This window comes from Thrips palmi, unplaced genomic scaffold, assembly GCF_012932325.1.
Source record: "Thrips palmi isolate BJ-2018 unplaced genomic scaffold, TpBJ-2018v1 HiC_scaffold_18, whole genome shotgun sequence".
NCBI classification, from domain to species: domain Eukaryota; kingdom Metazoa; phylum Arthropoda; class Insecta; order Thysanoptera; family Thripidae; genus Thrips; species Thrips palmi.
In genome coordinates this window covers 20609466-20629038 of record NW_023144627.1, presented here as the reverse complement: position 1 = coordinate 20629038, position 19573 = coordinate 20609466, and the positions used below count along the sequence as shown (strand labels likewise).

Genomic DNA, 19573 nt, shown 5'->3' with positions numbered 1-19573 from the left:
AAGGGTTCCCGTTGATGGCCGAGCGAGGGGGCAAAAACTCGCGCAATCATGTGTACACGGCCCCCGAAATCACATGCGAATCATTGAGAATCACGCGAAATCAAGCAATCCAAAATCACTAAATTCGACCGAAATCAGGCAGAATCACACGAAACCAGGCAAAATCAGTCCGAAATCATTTCTTTCCGAACACAATCACACTCAATCACGCTCAACATCACCCTGGTGCGTCGCGAAATAAGGCGAATCAGCCATGAAATCATTGCGTTTTTCGAATCATGTGTACACGAAAATCCCGAGTTTATGCCCCCTCGTGGCCGAGCAAACACGGGTTGGTTCTATCTGGGAAACATTTTAGTGACTGTGGCTTCTTTATCTGGTCCACACGAAACGCGCTCAGGCTCTCTCTCTCTCTGTCTCTCTCTCCCTCCCGGTCCAGAAAAAGAGAGGACAGAAAACCACGACTGACTGTCATCAGATGCAGTCCGGCGGGACGAACGCGTGTCGCAACCCGAGTCTCTGGAATGCTCCAGTCATTGAACGCCAACCTCGGAATGCCCGCGTCACCGACCACTCTCTCTCTCTCTCTCTCTCTCTCTCTCTCTCTCTCTCTCTCTGTGTGTGTGTGTGTGTGTGAGTGAGTGAGTGAGTGAGAGAGTGAGTGATTGTGTGTGTGTGTTTGTCCCCATGGCACCTAGATAGCAGCCTGAAAGGCAGACCAAAAGCCTCCTTGTAAGTTAGGCGAAAAGTGACCCCCCCCGAAAAAAGTAGCCTCTGGATCCGCCACTGTCGGCAGCCTGACCGCGGCTTCAAGGCGAACCCGTCTGAGCGGAACTCTTTGCTCACAGTGTGTCAGTAGCGTGCACTGGCCTAGATTGGCCCCTGTGGCTTATATCGTTTACTGCAAGCACTTACAGTGTGCCAATCAGTGCTTTTATAACGCCCATTTTTCTGAAAAGGAACATAGATTAAAATGTGGGTTGCGCTTTTGAGCTGTGCCGTTTGCAACAGAATTACTATCTGGTTGCCACTAATCCTGTTCGAAAAAACGAACATTTTCCCAAATTGTTTTAAAATTACTTCTGCCGCTCCCCCCACTGTAAGTAAACACTGATTGGTTCGGAAGCCGGAGCTCCGGCCCGGTGCGGCATCGATCCGACGGTGCAACGGTTTCGTGTCGTGCGGCGGTGCATTTTAGGAGCTAGGGCGTGGCCCCGCCACCCTCCCCCTCCCACCCCCTTTTCTCTCTCACCTGCCCACCCTCCCACCCCATAGGACGGGCTACCCCCTCGCGCGAGCCGCACCGGGGAGGGTTTTACCGCCAAATGAGGGGGGGAGAGAGAGAGAGAGAGAGAGAGAGAGAGAGAGAGAGAGAGAGAGAGAGAGAGAGAGAGAGCGGAATCCAGTCTGCAGCTGTCCGGTGTAGGAAGCAGTGCGGTGCATTATTCTTTGTGCATCGTGTGTGCATTGTTATGCTTTGTGCGTCCGTCCGCATATTACGCCGAGGCGGCCAAAACTCCAGACGCGTTTTGAGCTCCGGAGTCGCTAAATGGGACTCGAACCGAACGTGTGACCCCACCAATGGAGTGCTCGTTCGGAAAGCAATCCATTGGTGGGGTCACACGTTCGGTTCGAGTCCTGCTTAGCGACTCTCGAGCTCAAAACGCGTCTGGAGTTTCGGCCGCGCCTCCACCGCCGGTCCTCTGAGGGCTGTGGACGGTACCGGTGGCGTCGTGGTGGCTGTGCAGTACACTGCCGTGCCCGCGGCGTGAAGCAGGCCAGGCACAGGTAGCAAACGGCCCGAGGCGGAATAAAAAATGAAGTGCATCCCAGGTGAAGCACCTTAATGTGGATCTAATAAGCGTGGCGGGGCGGGGCGGGGCGGGGCGCGTCGTAGCGGGTTGGGGCCGTGGTGGTAGCAGGTACAAAGGAGAATAGTCAACACGGCTCCGGTGCGCCACGGTGCGCCTCACGTCACCTGGGCAAAGACAAACCACCCTGTTAAAAAAACCAAGTGGAAAAAACGAAAAAAAAAGAAGAACAAACAAAAACTTTTCTTTACTCTGGCTTCGTGTTGTTGTTGTTGTCGTCGTCCGCGGCGTAGTAGTAGGTGTGATGGCCCGCAAGGTGTTGTGCCGCGGCTTTGTTTTTCAATCTACTGGAGTGCGCCTCTCTCTCTCTCTCTCTCTCTCTCTCTCTCTCTCTCTCTCTCTCTCCCTCTCTCCCTGGATTGTGTGTGAAGGACCTACACGCGAAGAGGGGCAGCGCTCCAAAATAAGAAAGGTGGACCGGAAACGGCGAAGGGCGTCCCTCCGAGTTCCGGTCTGATGAGCGCCGATTCGAGCCGAGCAAGACGGCGCACTGGAGGGAGCACAGTGGGCCAGAAGGCCGGTGGAGGCGGCCCAAAGTCTAGGCGCGTTTTGAGCTCTAGAGTCGCTAAATGGGACTCGAACCGAACGTGTGACCCCCTCCAATGGATTGCTCTCCGAACGAGGAATCCAATGGTGGGGTCACACGATCAGTTCGAGGTCTGCTTAGCGACTCTGGAGCTCAAAACGCGTCTGGCGTTTTGGCCGCCTCCGCCGCGGTCTCTCTGACCCACTGTGGAGTCGAGGGGCCCTACAGCTACCGGCTACCGCGGGATGTAATGGGTATCGTCCAACTCCTTTTGTGAATCGCCATCAATTCTCCGCTGTCACCCACGGATGGCCCAGGGCGCTTCTGTCTCTCTCGCACTCGCGGGGCGCTCCGTGCGGGTGCGAGAGAGACGGCAGCGGCGAAGGTTAATTGGTGCAGGGGCGGCCTGGGGACGGAAAGGGGGGACGCCCACCCTGACGAGTCTTTTGTAACCAGAGCAGTGTCGCTGCACTGATAAAAATGTGGAATCAGAGGGCTTTTTTGAGGTCGATAAATTAGCACGGGACGAAATTCACCTGCTTCTAACGAGTCGTTAGCAGTGTGGGCTCGTTTTCTGGCGTCTAGGTCGCGGCGGCGTCGAGGCGACATTGACTTCAAGTGTATCGCCACTGGTGCTGCTGGACTCGCAGTGTGCCGCCCTCGGCGCGTCATGCTCCGATGGCCGATGTAATGCTCTCCTTGGCCAGACACGCCGTCTCGCTCGCTCCCAGGGCGGCTCAGCGTCTCTCTCGCACCTTCACGGGACGCCCCATGAGTGCGAGAGAGACAGCCTGCAGGACGAGCTGGCCGTCAAGTGACACGGCGCTGCACTGGGAAGGACCTCCCCAGCGGGAGGGCAGGTGCGGCACAGTGGGCCAGAGGACCGGTGGAGGCGGCCAAAACTCTGGACGCGTTTTGAGCTCCAGAGTCGCTAAGTGGGTCTCGAACCGAACGTGTGACCCCACCAATGGATTCCTCGTTCGGAGTGCAATCCATTGGTGGGGTCACACGTTCGGTTCGAGTCCCATTTAGCGGCTCTGGAGCTCAAAACGCGTCTGGAGTTTTGGCCGCCTCCACCGGTCTTCTGGCTCTCTGTGAGCGGTGCAGGCAGCCCTGCCGGACCACGGAGACACTTATTTCGAGCTCTAAAAACTCGATTTCCGGTTACAGTGGCATACGCCCCTCGCGCACCGGCCGAGCAAGCATTACCACTTCATTACGGCAGCGATTGAAAGCGCTCGCTCCCATTATTGTTCTCATTACTTCAAAAGTGGCCGTTTTCCCTCGGCGTCTTGCATCACCTTCAAAATGGAAAGCCGCGCATCTTTCATTTTTTTTCCTTATTTTCGTCGTGGAAAAAAACAAAAACAAAAACGAAACAAAACGCAAGGAGCAGACGCTCACTCATACGCGGCCCGGCTGGGGCGCGGGATCACCTGACTGGCTCGCGTATATTTCGCGCTGAACCGTCGGAGACACCCTCTCCGAGTATACAGGCACGGCCCCGCACTGCCCCGCACGGCCCCGTGGGAAAGCGGGGAAGCGCGCACGCACGCACACTCGCACGCACGGACACTCGCACACACCTACACACTTACACACACACACACACACGCCGAAGGCGGGGTGGTTCTATACAGGTGACTTCTATGGGGCTTCCAGGGCCTAGAAGTCAAACAGACCTCTAAGAAGATTTTTTTTTATTTCTTCGAAGTTTTTTTTTTTTTTTTTTTGACTTGTTTGAAGTTCCTTTTTGACTTCTACGGGGCCATTTTTGTCCCCACGAGGTGCGCCAGCGTTTCCTCTTCGCAGTGTGCCGCCGCGTGATCCTTTTTGCCCGCGGGCATATAGCTATCTCTGTCTCTCTCGCTCGGCCGCGGAGTCGCGCTGCGTCGCTCTGTCTCTCTCTCTTTGTCGGGGACGCACCGCGCCGGCCGCCCATTGTGCAACGATCTCATAACTTGGCGGCGCGGCCTGGCTGCCTTTGGCTGCCTCCGGGCTGCAGGTTGACCTCGGGATGGGCTGGAATAGGACTTGGCGGGTTGGTCCCGCTTGATAGTGTACCGGCGGACGGACACAGGTCACTAAGGACGCAGTGGGCGGCGCGGGCCAGAAGACCGGTGGAGGCGGCCAAAACTCCAGACGCGTTTTGAGCTCCAGAGTCGCTAAATGGGACTCGAACCGAACGTGTGACCCCACCAATGGATTCCTCTCCGGACGAGGAATCCATTGGTGGGGTCAACACCACTACCCTCTCAGAGTGGTTGCCCTTGCCACATTCTGACTTTGTATTCTATTTATGATTGCAGGAGCTGCCCTTGAGTGACTTTGCCGCGATGGACAACTGGTAAGTTTCTTCTTCGTGACAATGGCTGGAGTACTTCTGGTGAGCATGGAGTATACTCTACTCCTTGAACTATCCTAGAAGACAAAGCCTAGGAGTTAGAGTGAGCCGAGGCGCTCTCGTGGCCGGAGAGTGAGTGTGTGTGTGTGTGTGTGTGTGTGTGTGTGTGTGTGTGTGTGTGTGTGTGTGTGTGTGTGTGTGTGTGTGTGTGTGTGCGCGCGCGCGCGCGCGCTCTGTGAGTGGGGCGGACCCATCTCCATAAACAACAACACACGACGCAAGAAGCAGCATAGTAATGCCAGTGTAGGTCACGATGGCCGGCCGCGGCCGGTCGGTCGGCAGCCGACGTCGTCAAACTGTTTTAACCTCAAACTCCACCGAGCTCTCCGAAGCATCCAGCGTTAAAGTCTCTCACTTCTCCCCCCGCACATCCGAACGAAGGAATTTTGGAGCTCCAGAGTCGCAAAATGGGACTCGAACCCAACGTGTGACCCCAGCGATGGATTGCTCTTCGAACGAGGAATCCATTGGTGGGGTCACACGTTCGGTTCGAGTCCTGTTTAGCGACTCTGGAGCTCAAAACGCGTCTAGAGTTTCGGCCGGTCTTCTGGCCCACTGTGCAGCATGGTCGATCTGAAAACTCGCCCTAGCCAAAGCCAGTCGAGAAGAACACTAGACAGATGGAGCAATCAGTAGCTAACAAGCTATACCGTCAGTACACCACCGTGCCTCATGCAAAGCACGGGTACTACTGTCTTTTCTTCAAGTGCGCCAGGCGGTGTTTTTTCCCTGCCTGGTTTGCCTAATGATCCTCTGCATGGCTGGCCGGACGACTGGCGACGTGCAAGTGAAGTGGAGTCCCTGACCGTTGCGACATCATTTGGTGCACTCTGGGCTCTGGCGTGAGTAGGCGATCCGGCTCGGCTCGGCTCGGTCCGGCTCGGCCCGGCTCGGCTCGGCTCGGCTCGGCTCGGTCCGGCTCGGCTCGGCTCGGCCCGGCTCGGCTCGGCTCGGCTCGGCTCGGCTCGGCTCGGCTGCGTCAGGTGGGTGCATCGGCGCTGGACGCATCTCCCGCGGTTAATTGCGAAACAACATTTAATAAGGAGACATTTCCCTTCGCGGCACGCCGCTCGTTGCGCCACGGACCGTGTGCACTCTGCTTAGAACTAGAAGGAAAAAAAAAGAAAGAAATGAAAAAAAAAGTGAAGTGCGGGGGATTTGATCCCGCGACCGACAGCCGTGTGTAATGTGACTTATTTGCATCCGCGGGGGATTTACCCGACACACCGCGGACATCGGAATGCCATGAATAACAGGACGTAGCGGGGCGGGGCGGGGCGGGGCGGGGCGGGGCGGGGCGGGGCGTGGACTGCCTCGGAGTGGTCACCTGCACGGTTGCCATATTTGAATGTGGCCGGCAAGGCGATGCTGCAGACGGATTCCGAGAGTCGTCGCTCTGTCTCTCTCGCACCTACACGGGACGCCCCGTGGGTGCGAGAGAGACAGAGCGACGGACTCTCGGAATTCGTCTGCCGGCGAAGCAAGGCGTCCTCCAGCCGACGGCGGGCCGAGGCCGTGGCGCTTTCGTCGCTCTGTCTCTCTCGCACTCATGGGGCAGACCGTCGGGGTGCGAGAGAGACAGAGCGACGAGAGAACTGTCCGTCGTCGTGCCTTGCAGTGCTTTGCAGTGGCGTGGCGGCGTGATGGATCGTGCGCGAATTTGAGGGGAACGGATTGCCGGCAAATCTGAATCCAGGGAACGGCGGGGAGGGGAGGGGAGGGGAGGGAAGTCCGTTACGGCAAAGGCACTGTTTTTCAACTCGTCTATCAATTCGCGTTTTGAGCTCCGGAGTCGCTAAATGGGACTCGAACCGAACGTGTGACCCCATCAATGGATTGCTCTCCGAATGAGGAATCCATTGGTGGGGTCACACGTTCGGTTCGACTCACGCTCAGCGACTCTGGAGCTCAAAGCGCGTCTAGAGCTGCGGCCGCCTCCACCGGTCTTCTGGCCCACTGCGCTGCGCGTCGTTGTGGCCGACTTCGCACCTGTCTGCCTGGCGCCGCGGTCGCCACCTTTGTGGGAAGATAGAGATGTCGGTACTATAAGTCGTGAAACCGCGAAAAAAAAGTGCACAAGAAAAAGAACAAAAGAAAACGGTCGTCCCTGTGACGACAAGATGGCAACGATTATGGTAAGCGTTGCGCCGCTTGTTAAAACGGGGACTGTGACAGCGACGGCTAGCCGCGTTTCGGACCGTGTTTTTCTCATCCGTCCCCCGGAAGGCTCGCTACAGTGGGCCAGAAGACCGGTGGATGCGGCCAAAACTCTAGACGCGTTTTGAGCTCCAGAGCCGCTTAACAGGACTCGAACCGAACGTGTGACCCTACCAATGGATTCCTCGTTCGGAGAGCAATCCATTGGTGGGGTCACACGTTCGGTTCGAGTCCTGTTCAGCGACTCTGGAGCTCAAAACGCGCCTCGGGTTTCGGCCGCCTCCACCGGTCTTCTGGCCCACTGTGGGGCGGTGCTGTCCGCGCTGGATGAGAAATTCGACGAGTGTTCACACCTGGAGTGGCACCCGTGGAAGAAGCGTGGGGCTAGTACCGTTCCGTCGCCATTGTTGGCGGCGTTTTAATGCTGTTGATAAAGCCCCGGCACTGGGGCGCCCTGGGAGAAGTAATTACATTACCACTTCGTCGGTTTTGGTTTGTCAACAGGACCGAGGGGAAGTGGATTAAATTTGCACAAAGATACATTGTTTTTTGTAGCTTGGAAATTTTTTTAAATATTTTAACCAGGTGGGAAGATTTTTAGACTCGATAGTATAAAATCTTGATCCGAATTTTGAAAAAAATTGAGAACTATTTTTGCCACGTGGTAAGATTTTCAGACTCGAAAATTTAGAACCTTGGTCCGAAATTTTGGACTTTCAATGTCGTCAGCTGCTTTAGATGATGCAGTCTGCCCGTGTGCGTGTGCAAATTTAATTTTCATCGGAGAGCCGCCCCGCCCTCCGCGCCGCGACTCCTTTTGCTTTGGGGGCCAGCAACAGCAATAACAAAAACAACGACAGTGGCGGCAACAAACAACAACAAAATCAACGCCAAGCAGTAGCGGCTGCAAGAGCGAGGCGCAGTCTATACCCTTCAGATTGCTCTTGCAGTGGATGGGTTGCGATGAGATGGTCTCCCGGACAAACCGGTTTTAAATCCACACTCACACACACACACACACACACACACACACACACACACTGGCGCACACATGCAGACACGCTGGTCCTGTGTGGCACCAAGAGCGGCGAGCTTCAGCCACCGGGCACTGGGCCTGTTGCATTGAGAGAGCCTGCGCTAAAAACTTGTTCGCGAACTGTGGGGATTAAAAGGAGCGAAAAAAATAATAAGTTGGCCCCGGCCGGGACTCGAACCCGCGACCTTCGCAGGTGGCAGACAGTGCGATGATATCGCTGCGCGCCCCGCCCGGGCCCCGGGCCGTGCGTTTGGCACATTCCCCGTTAAGTTCAAAGGTGTCCAGCGGACTGATTCCGAAAATCGTCGCTCTGTCTCTCTCGCACTCATGGGGCGATCCCTATCGAGACGGGGTGACGAAGACGACTCTCGGAATCAGTCCGCAGACGCGGGCAACGCCCTATCCCGCCGTCCGATCGCTCTGATGATGAAGAAGGCCGAAATTAAGTCGATGAGTTTTTCAGCTGAGTGGGTGTGTTGCAACTCGCTCTGTCTCTGTCGCTGCCGTTAGGGCGAGCCAGACGCACTGGGTACCATTTCTGAAGGTGCCCGACGGAAGCCACCCATTACTGCGCTACGAACGGGTGCCTCTGTCGGGTGCCTCTGTCTCTGGCGGCACTTTGGCCAAAATGCAATTGGCGCTCTTTGTCGCTCTTGCAGCAACGATACCGGTTTTTGTCGCCACCGCAGAGGTTCATCGCGGGGCTGGGATCTAGGGCGACTGGCTGTCTGGAAGAGGATCGCTATTTTTGAAATGGATGCTATCTCCTCCTGTCCTATGAATGAATGAATGAATGAATGAATGAATGAATGAATGAATATGAATGAGTGAGTGACAATGATACCAGCAGGAACGAACCATGCCAGCATGAATGAACTACTTGAATGAATGGAACCTAACCTCTCAAGTTCAAGTTCATGGGGCCAACGGACTTGACTGGTTCCCCTGATCCAACGTCATTCATCGTGGTCTCGCCTATCATTTCCTGTGGTAATCACCCGGCGCCACATTTCAAACGTTCTGGTCTTCCGCGAGCGTTCAACCCGGTATTACTCTTTTTTTTCGTTTTCCTCGACCACCCCGTGACTATGTAGATATAAATTCCAAGATCGGGTCCTCGCGATCGCGCACCGTTTTTATGGCTTTATCAGCACCAGGGGCACGGCCGGCACGGCGCTGTAAATTCGTCCGATGGAAATGCAGCGCAAATTGCGGCCCTCTTGTCATCCGCGTGTTTTTTGCCCCCCCCCCCCCTCCCCCCCCCCCCCCCCCCCCCCGGTTGACTCACCTCCATTACTCGAGGGTCATTGTCTGCCGCAGCGGAAGCGATTCCTTAGGCGACTGCTTGCGCAATGACGGGTACGGGTAGCGCCGGCCGCCCGGCCGCGGCAGTCGGCACACAGTGGGCCAGAAGACCGGTGCAGGCGGCCAAAGTCCCGGACGCGTTTTGAGCTCCAGAGTCGCTTAATGGGACTCGAACCGAACGTGTGACCCCACCAATGGACTGCTCTCCGAACGAGGAATCCATTGTTGAGGTCACACGTTCGATTCGAGCCCCATTTAGCGACTCTGGAGAGCTCAAAACCCAATTTTGGCCGCCTTCACCGGCCTTCTGGTCAACTGTGCGCCGAGGTTGGCAACCCTTTCGGTGCATCGAGGGAGGAATTTCCGCCCACTTATGTGGCAACACTGCACGCGGCAAAGTGGCCGGGTGAAAAATCAATTTCGGCGGGTGTAGCCGCGGGAGAGGCAGCGCGTTGTAAAAGGAGCGAGGTCGTTTTTCACTCCAGATCCAGTGCGGATCCGCGGCGAAGGCGGCACAGCCTGACCCAGGCAGAGGCAAACCCGTTCCGAGGCCGGGGTGCTGCGTCGCCGCGATAAAACAAAGCGACGCGGCGCCATTGCCACTTTTGAGGTTTCTTTCTTTCTGGAAAGTGGGACTCTTGACGTCGCCTCGCCGTTAGAAACGAACACCAACTCACAAAACACGCGATTTTTTCGTTTTGTGTGGCACCTACACAAGTCCAGGTCAGGTTCATGACCTGTACGTACTGCTGCTTCGATTCACACCGACTTGAGAAACGCCACGTTGCGGTGTTTCCTAATTAAAATGTTATTACCCTGCAAAGAGAAAATAATTGCTCGAAACAGTCCATGAATGTACACTCGGAGCATATGAGGCTGCGCTGCCCATAAAGCATAGCCCTTTGTCTCAGTGACGGGGCACCGTTTGTCCGAACGGACTATATATAGAGGTAGCTCGCACTTCGCCAATGCCGCTGGCCTTTGTCTTTCGTTTCGCTTTCTCAACCGTCATGAGAGGAGCCGGCCGGTGTCATACACTCGAAATGCGTTTCGCAAGGCTGGGTTACGCGGATCGCAGCTGTGGATCGGGTTTGGCTGCTCAGGTGCGCGACGAACGCATGTTCCGAGAGACGAAAACAAAAAGTTCGTGTTGCATTTTTAAACTCCAATCAGCGTTGGTACATGTAAGTGAAGGAAACTTCAACGCGCGTGTAGAGGCAAGTGTCATTTGAGGTACCAGTGCTTCGTGCAAGAAGTGCGGGTAAAACAAGCCATAAAAGACTCTGCCAATTCTCATCAGACTAAAAAGTTGTTAGCCTTATCTGCACTGCCCATTGATTTGTGGCGCGTCAAGCCGATAGTAGCTGTGCAGCCTCCCTGCAACATGAGCACCATGCTCGCTCCGAATTTCGCGTTGCTTCTTTAAAGCGCCGTAAACCGGCTAGCTCGTCGTAATTCGCACTATATCATGCAAGGGCCGCCTCACATCGGCGGAGCACACCAAGAAAACAAGAAGAGGAGGCTCGGTGGCCGGCAAGCCGGTCCACAGCTGTCCTGACCGCCGCAGCACAGTGGGCCAGAAGACCGAGAGGCGGTCAAAATCCCAGACGCGTTTTGAGCTCCAGAGTCGCGAAGTGTCACTCAAACCGAACGTGTGATCCCACCACCGGATTGCTCTCCGAACGAGGAATCTGTTGGTGGGATCACAAGCTTTGCACGAGTCCTGTTTAGCGACTCTAGAGCTCAAAACGCTGGCCCACGGTGCGCAGTGTGATGACAGGGATGATTTCAAGGAAGACTGAGGCAGGACACTGTCACCGTCGACAGGCATCGCTGGCCGCGGCCGGCTGGCCGTGCAGAAAGGGGACATTGCAGAGACGTATAATTTGCTGCGGGAGTAACGTTTTGCCCGGCTAGATGCCTGCCCGGAGATATGCTGCTTTCGACCCTTCCAAAACATTCATTTTCTGTTGTTATTAAAGTAATTGTAAGTTATTCTTCAGCTTAAATTCCAATACCAGCAGTTTTGCCACTTTTTTTCTGGCCAGATGACTGCTGCCTACGTAGGTAGTTCACAATAAGATCACGGAAAATGTACGGGACATCGCGACGGTCGTTGAGAAAGGGATTGCCGTAATGTCCGATCTAAGTGATGTTTACTTTAGGACTCCTTCGGAGCGCATCAGGCCTCCTAAATCAGCCTGCTTAGTTGGATGAAACTCGGCTTTCTAACGGAGCGGGGGCGGCGCTGCCGCGGCTCAGTGGACCTCGGCGACTTGAACGCACTGGCCGGAAACGGGCCGTAGCCGGTGACGTAGCCGGAGGGACTCAATGAAGTGTGTCCAGTGGACATCAACGGAGCACATCTAGAGGAACCCAGAGGAGGAAAGGAACTTGGCAGACTAGCTGCAAGCAGAAGACAAAAAGTTGGCAAAGTAGAAGACAATCATAGTTGGCAAGCAGAAGACAATCATAGGTGCATTGCAAGTAGTAGACAATCTTAGTTGGCAAGCAGAAGACAATCATAGTTAGCAAGTAGAAGACAATCGAAATTGGCAAGCAGAAGACAGTTAGGAGTTGGAAGCGCCGTGGCGAATGAAGCAGCCATTGAGCCTTGGCGACTCGAACGCACTGGCCGGAAGTAGGGCACTGCCAGTGTAGTGGCAATCAAAATGGCAATATTTGGCGAAACTACTGGCTCGTGGAACAAGGGCCGTGCACACTCTGCAGTCCGTGCACCTGGTTGGCGGGGCCGCCGCTGCACCTTGTTAGCTGCAATTTACGGTGCTGGGCCGCGGGGCCGGCTAACTAGATCCGTACAAGCTGCACAAGCTCCACCAGCAGGGTCCTGCAGCCCTCTGCACTTGCACACACACTCACACACACACAAGAAAGACACACCCAGTCATACTCGCGTCCAACTAACACACTTGCACCTTGCCTGTGCAATTACAATCCATACTGCGCTCCACTCATAAAACGAGTAGTATGAATTTGCTTTTATTTGCTATTTTTCCTGTGCCCGCTCCGATCCGAACGTATAATAGTACCCTGAAAGAAGTGGCAGAAGGCAACGGCTTTTCTTCGTCTTTTAGTGTTTTCGCGCTAAAGCGGTTCGGAGCGCAGCGGTGCACAGTGCCGTTGCAGTGTATTTACTACGCCCCATTGATAAGGCTGCCGCGTCTCGCTCCGGGTGGCGTCGTCCGCGTCCCGGAGCCCGCGTCCCGGAGTCCACCTCCCGGAGTCCCGGAGCGTCCCGGAGAGAGGCCTGGAGAGTCCAGCGAGACCTGTGCAGAGTCCTGGATAGTTCAGTGAGATCTATGAAGAGTCCTGCGGAGAGTCCTACGTACCGGAGTCCAGCTCCAGGCCGCCGGTACTCCCCCCGGAGTCTGGAGGCAGCCCCGGAGCGCGGAGCTAACCGGAAGCGGCGTGAAAGACTCGGCATCCCGAGTGCGCATTCCAGGCGTCGCGTCCCATCTCCTCCTTCGGGACGCGTCCGGAAACGACCGATCTTGTCACGGACTTCGGCACGCCACCGCCGTGCCCCGCCGGGCTCCTTGGACGCGTCCGCTCACCGCACCGGTCCTTTTGTAGCTACGCCCTGCACCGCCTGACTGCCATCTCACCCCCTCCCACACTGCCGAGCCAACGAGGATCGATCGCACACTCCTTCTGATCCGATAGATCGATATTTTAATGCTTTCACGGTGTACCGACGGAAGGAGCTTTTTTTTTCAAACCGTCTCCAGCCACTCTTTTATTGATTTAGTCGCGGTTTAGTGCGGTGGCGGGATTTATGGCCCGAGTCATGAGCCAATGACAGTCCATCTCTCAGAATGACCCTCTCCCCGCCTCCTCTGCGGTCCAGCTAGGACGGATCTAGGCGTGGTCACGTGGTCACCGCCTTTTTCGGTCCAGGTCGCCTTTCTCTGCTGTCAGTCCGTCTGTCTGTCTGTCTGTCTGACTGTCTGTCTGTCTGTCCTGCATGCCGACGCCTCCACCGACGCCTGAGACGGGCGTCGCCTGGCGCGTCGCGGTGCCTCGTTATGTGGTTCGTTGAACCGCAGCCCATCCTCGTCCTTTTAGACGCTCTCGTCTAACCATTCGCCACTGCCGAAAACGGAATCCAATCAGGGACTTCAATTCCCATTCCAAGTTTGCCAAAGCACCACTCAGAAGCCAATTTTATCTAAGAAGAACAATCATGATTTGGCATGCCTGCAACGTTTGTACTTGGCAGTTGGTCCTATGATTAGCTTAGGCTAATTTTGATTTTCTAGTTTTGCAGGTGGTCACACCTATGTATAAGGGTCTGCAGTACCTAGGCCTCAATCTTTATTCCCTCCTTTTATTTGATTTTTTATTACTTTTCTTTTTGCAATGCCCGTCTGGCGAGCGGTGCAAGCGAGTTGCTGCGACGAGCGATTAACGAGAGACGGATTATCATAAAGCAGTAGTCGAGGACGCGGCATCGGAGACGTGCATCGCCCGAAAGGACGATGCACACTGCAAAAACAAGTTGACACTTCGCTTATTTTCTGAACAACATTGATCAATTTGAACCGCTTGACAGATTGACGCAGCAGCGCTTGGAACATTTTTCTGATTATGTTTTTTCCATGCAGTAGAATACACACACAGTGGTGGTTGATATCAATACAATCTCGTGCCGAAAATGGTCCTCTTGGTGCCAATTAAATGAAATAGATTTTTTTAGGGACTAATTAGCTGGAACGGGATGAAATATAACGACGAAATGACTCGCGAATCGATGGCGGAGCGCCGAAAGATAAAATATTGAAATTTATGCGTCGGTAGGAGTCGGCCTGGCGGAAGTAGGAGGAGCCGCGGCTTGGAAAGACAATTGTTAATGAGTAATTAGTAATGTGCAATTAGCGGTCGTGTTATTGTCGCTCGTGATGGAGTGTCACGTCAATCACCTCCGTGCAGTATGACCTCCTAGGCGATACTACCATGACCCGGAGGTGACCGATTTTTTTTTTACAGTGAGTGCGAATGTGTTACTTGACACCCGGCTCCTTTTCTGTTGCAGGTTGACTTCAGTGGAGCTTCAGCTGTTGCCGTCAGGCGGAACGGCAACCTCCCAGTCTCCAGGTAAATGGCATCCCTTCTTTGAAATCTCTGGATGATTAGACTGTCGTCAACATTTCATTCACACAAAAAAATTACAAAAAAAAAAGCCAAAAAATAAAAAAAAATACCCCAAAAATGCAAAAAAAATAATTCAAAATATTACAAAAAATACAAAAAGCCTTGAAATTTTCATCAAGCAACGAGAGCTAAAATTTTGACGGTGCAAGCACAGATCAAGAAGCAGTGCATGATTCGGGCAAATTTCCTCGAGTGAAAGTCCGGTGCAGCATCCGGCCGACGTGTGCAAACTGCGTGGTGGTAGCGAGTGGAAGCCGCGACGCCTAACGGGCTATTACAAGCCTTGCCTAACAGTGCATCGCCTAACGGTCGCGATGCCAGTCGATAAATCGAAGTGCGATGCCATCGGGGTGGTGGTGGGTACCCCACTTCCGAACGGCGAGTCCATCTCTCTTTCTCTCGCTCCCCGGCGGGCCTAGCGGGGCGCAAGGGAAGGGGTTGAGACGGAGTGACTTTGCACGCGGAATGAGACTAACTGGCCGGGTGCCACGGCCCGCTAAGGATGGGTCCCAAGGCCACTGCCCACCGCCACGCCCCGCCTGTCCTCAGAGTAATTCATTAAGGCCTACGTGCCGCGCGCTGTCCGGCGCTGTCCGCGCTCCGGCTTTGCCGCTCGAGGTGTGCGGTGGAATCGTCGTCGTTCGTTTCGCCTTTTGGCGCGCAGTTTTTATGGGTTTCCTGGTCGTGTGGGTTTGCGGGATGGATGATTGGCAGCCGGGAGATAGTACTGGAGCGGACTAGTTTGCCAGTGTGCGCTCAAACAACTTGACGGGCGTCACACACACACACACACACTTGCATGAGGAATGTCTTGGAGGCGTAAAACTAAAGCGCGGCCACACACGCAAGCACTGACGCGCGACAGTCTCTCTCTCTCTCTCTCTCTCTCTCTCTCTTCTCTCTCTCTCTCTCTCTCTCTCTCTCTCGGCGTGGAGGTGCTAATTCGGTTAAGAGCGTCCCCCAAGCGCCCCATTCATCGTGTTTGTCGCCATGATGGGACGGCCCGGATGGCCGCCGACCACCTCAGCTTCCCACTCCATTCCTGTCCAGTCGTCGCTCTGTCTCTCTCGCACTCGCGGGGCGCCCCGTACCGGTGCGAGAGAGACAGACAATCAGTCTGCCTGCAGCGCCACGCACGTCAAGCCCGCGCACCTGAGCAGCCTGAGCAGGAGCAATAACAAGTGGCGTGGAAACTCATCTAGCCGAGCAAGGTCCCCGAGCGGTCCCTGCCTCCGCTGCCTCCGCGCACGCCGGCCGGACAGCAGATCGATTCCAGGAGTTGTCTCTGTCTCCCTCGCACCTACACGGGACGCCCCATGAGTGCGAGAGAGACAGAGCGACGGCTCTCGGAGTCTGCAGCCGGACACAGGCCTTCGGGGTCCAAATTGGGATTTCTGGCGGCTTCGCATAAGGCTTGCAGTACGGTGCACAGTGGGCCAGAAGACCGGTGGAGGCGGCCGAACTCCCAGACACGTTTTGAGCTCCAGAGTCGCTGGGTGGGACTCGAACCGGACGTGTGACCCCACCAATGGATTGCTTTCCGAACGAGAGATCCATTGGTGGGGTCGCACATTCGGTTCGAGTCCCATTCAGCGACTCTGGAGCTCAAAACGCTTCTGGGAGTTTGGCCACCTCCACCGGTCTTCTGGCCCACTGTGCGGTGGGACTTACCCTTCCAGTGTGCCAGAAGGATACGTCCTGCCCGCGCTGCAGGAAGGATGTCAGTAGTGTTTCCCAGCTTAAAATTCCACCTGGAATTTCCTCTGGATTTCCTTGTTTCCATCTGGATTGCTCATATCCATATGGGATTTATATTTTCCAGCTGGAAAGGGTCATTTCCATACCAGGCTGCTGTCTGGAAATAAGGGTTCCAGATGGAATTTTTTTTTCCATAAGGGTTTGAGTAACCCAGAATGGAAATTGTATTCCACTGTGGAAAGTCTGATTTCCATAGCGAGATTTCCACAATGGATTTTACTAGAAATCCAGGATGGATTTTTCATTTCCAGACTGGATTTTTTAAGCTTTGTCCGCTAGGTGGCGCTAGTGTCGCTTTTTTGTCCTGCAGTAGATAAAAGGCTCTCCTAGCTCAAAGAAAGTGCCCTTATACTTCCGAATAGTTGGATTCTGAACGGTATCCATGAGAGTTATGAATCCTTATATGAGTGATGTATGTATCAGTATTACAGGCTGAGATTTTTATAATCTAAGTTATCTCTCGCTTGTGACCAAGGCTTCCAATTTCCTTAGTCGAGGAAGTCTAATTCCAGATGACATGTGACAAATCCAGTACCATCTGGCACATCAATCAATTTTTGAGGCCGTGGCACCTGCACCTCTTTGGTGTCTGTACCATTGCCGAGCTGGCTTTAGCTTATCTACTTGATAAGCTTGCTCTAAATACTCAACTAATTCCTGCTGGAATCAGTATGAATACGTGAAAAGAATCCATATTTTGAGAAATTGGGGGACCACAGGGGGCACGCTCCATTCTAAAGTCACTGCGATTAGCAGTGCTAAAGTTAGCCTCTTTTTTACAAATAAACGAGTACAGTATTTTGGAGTGATTTCCATTTCCACAGATGTGTAAATCCATACTGGAAATCGGAAACCCACTATGGAATTCATAAAATTCCAGATGGGAAAACGTTCCAAATACCAGCTGGATTTCAGATCCCTCTGGATTCTACTTTCCACAATGGAAATAAATCCAGACCAATTTCCAGGTGGAATTTTAAGCTGGGTTTCCCCACACGATCTATGCATGCTGTCGCGTTTCGCAAGGTTATTTCAGTTAGTTGTGGCGAGGCTGGGGCCGCGAGGGCCGAGGCGAGGCATTCTTGCATTTGCTCGCAGCGGTAGGATCGGTACTGTACAGGGAAAGCGTGAAACTGGCCACGCTGGACTTTGTCAAGAGAGCGGTGAAGAAATGCAAGCCCGCAAAAACGCTTTTCGGCCATCGCCACGGCACTGTGCAAAAAAACGAAAATGAAAAAAAAAAAATGCAACATTTCCAGCACGTTATCTTTCGGCTGAATTTCCCTTTTAGTGCGTGTTGCTTGGGCAAAATAGCTCGGCACCGTTGAAAAAACAAATTCCTTGAAAAAGAGTAAAGCACCCGGTGGGATTCGAACCCGGGACAGAGACTTTCCATTTCCCACACGCGGCGCGCGGCTTGCTGCAAGCCGAGCCGCAACGTGGTTTATGCGACGAGGTGTCCCCTCCGCGACGCGCCCCTCGCGGATAAATTAGGTAAACATAAGGAAGTCGCGGAGAGCGATTCCCGAGACAAAAGGCGATAACACCGCGTCTCGTCCGTCCGTCCTCCTCGCTCGACAGGTGCCCAACGCGCTGCCGAGCGCTGCAGGTTTTCCGCTCTGTCTCTTTCGTGCCCTTCGGAGAGCTCCACGAGTGCGAGAGAGAGAGAGAGAGACTCTCCCGGTCTTCCCCGCGCCGCGCCCGATTTCACCGTGAGCACACAAACTGCAAACTGCAGTGTCGGTGCACGTATGGCCTGCTGCACTGTGAAAAAAAATTAAGAGAAAACTAGCATTGATAGTTCTTTTGGATCAATGTCGGAAAATAATTCTTCTTCAAACAAAATGTTGGTGTTGGTAGATAATTCTACTTCTTACTCAATCCTAGTAAACAAATACATAGATCTCCAAATTAAGTATCTTTTTGCCTTTTTAAAAAAGAAATTTTTAGACATGTAGCGCTATGAAACTGTAGCGAGAGTTATGTCAGCGTGATTTTTTTAAGTGCCAGTGTGCCGCCGCGTTTGAACTGCCAGCTGGCTAGAGGTGACGCGGGTCAGCCTCCATCTTCAGCATCACATTCTCTCTCTCTCTCTCTCTCTCTCTCTCTCTCTCTCTCTCTCTCTCTCTCTCTCTCTCTCTCTCTCTCTCCCCCTCGGAGTACTCTCTCTTCGGCGGGCTAGTTTGTGCACACGTGTTGGGACGCGAACGCCGCGAAGGAAGGCATAAAGATGCATAACGTTACGGTGTAGTGGCGTCGCGATGTGCTTTTACAGTGACGCAACGCGGCGGGCGCGACACGACCGCCCACAGGGCCCGAAAAAAAAAAATAAAGTTATGAATTAAAAAACAGCACTGCGACGACACGTTTAATCGCTTGCGGTCGCATTGCAGAATTTTAATTTTCCCCGTCGGAGACCGCACCGCTGTGGTGGCTAGCGCCAGCTAGCGCCGCGCAGTCGGTCCTCACTCTGCGCGTGTTGGTTTCGCAAGTGTTCGTCATGTCGCTATTAATTATTCAGAACGTGTTAAAGACTTTGTTTTTTTTTTCTCGTCTGTATGTTGCCGTGTGTGTGTGTGTGTGTGTGTGTGCCATCCCTTCGTCGCCGCGGCAACGGCCGTGGGCAGGCTGCGGTCGCCCCCGCCAGAGAGAGAGAGAGAGAGAGAGAGAGAGAGAGAGAGAGAGAGGAGAGAGAGAGAGAGAGAGAGAGCTGTAGCGCCCCCGCATGGCGTGTGACGGTAGGGACATAGTGTCACCCCACACTGCAAGTGCGGCAATGCAGGCAGATCCAGTCGTTGAATCAAAGTGGTCGAGTTTTGCAAGCACCAGCCACACACCAAGAAAAGTTTTAATTTTTCCATTTTTTTTGGCGTGCTTGTATCAAACGTGTGCTATGGAGCAAATAAGCAAAGGGCACACTTCTTTGGGACCTGCGTGTGCTGCTCCAGCCCTGGGACTGAACGAGTTCAAACCGCGTGCCGAGTCGCCCGGCCTGAACTGGTCTTCTGGTCCACTATTAGTGTTCCCGGAATGCGGAAGAACCGCCGATTCAGATTCAGATCCGTATTAGCCTCGGCGCCGGCTTATTATTATTGCGATTCCCATTGAGACATTCGCCCAACGGGCCTCTTGCTGGGCGCGGTGGCCTGCACGGGGCGTGGCGCGGCGTGGCGGGGCGTGGCGGGGCGGGGCGGGGCGGGGCGGGGCGTGGCGGGGCGGGGCGGGGCGGGCGGGGCGGGGCGTGGCGGGGCGGGCGGGGCGCGGGCGGCGGCCGGGGCGTGGCGGGGCGTGGCGGGCGCGTGGCGGCACGTGGCGGGGCGTGGCGGGGCGTGGCGGGGCGGGGC

The 19573-nt window shown here is 54.5% G+C and overlaps 1 protein-coding gene across 1 annotated transcript in view; it reads left to right on the top strand.

Annotated features, from left to right (window-relative positions):
- The window catches only part of LOC117645129 (mucin-19-like), a 58953-nt gene that overhangs the window by 25048 nt on the left and 14332 nt on the right, over positions 1–19573 (top strand). The window contains exons 2-3 of the mRNA XM_034385092.1: positions 4707–4744; positions 14353–14414. The gene's annotated coding sequence lies outside the window, so the exon portion shown is untranslated. The remainder of the gene's footprint in view (positions 1–4706; positions 4745–14352; positions 14415–19573) is intronic.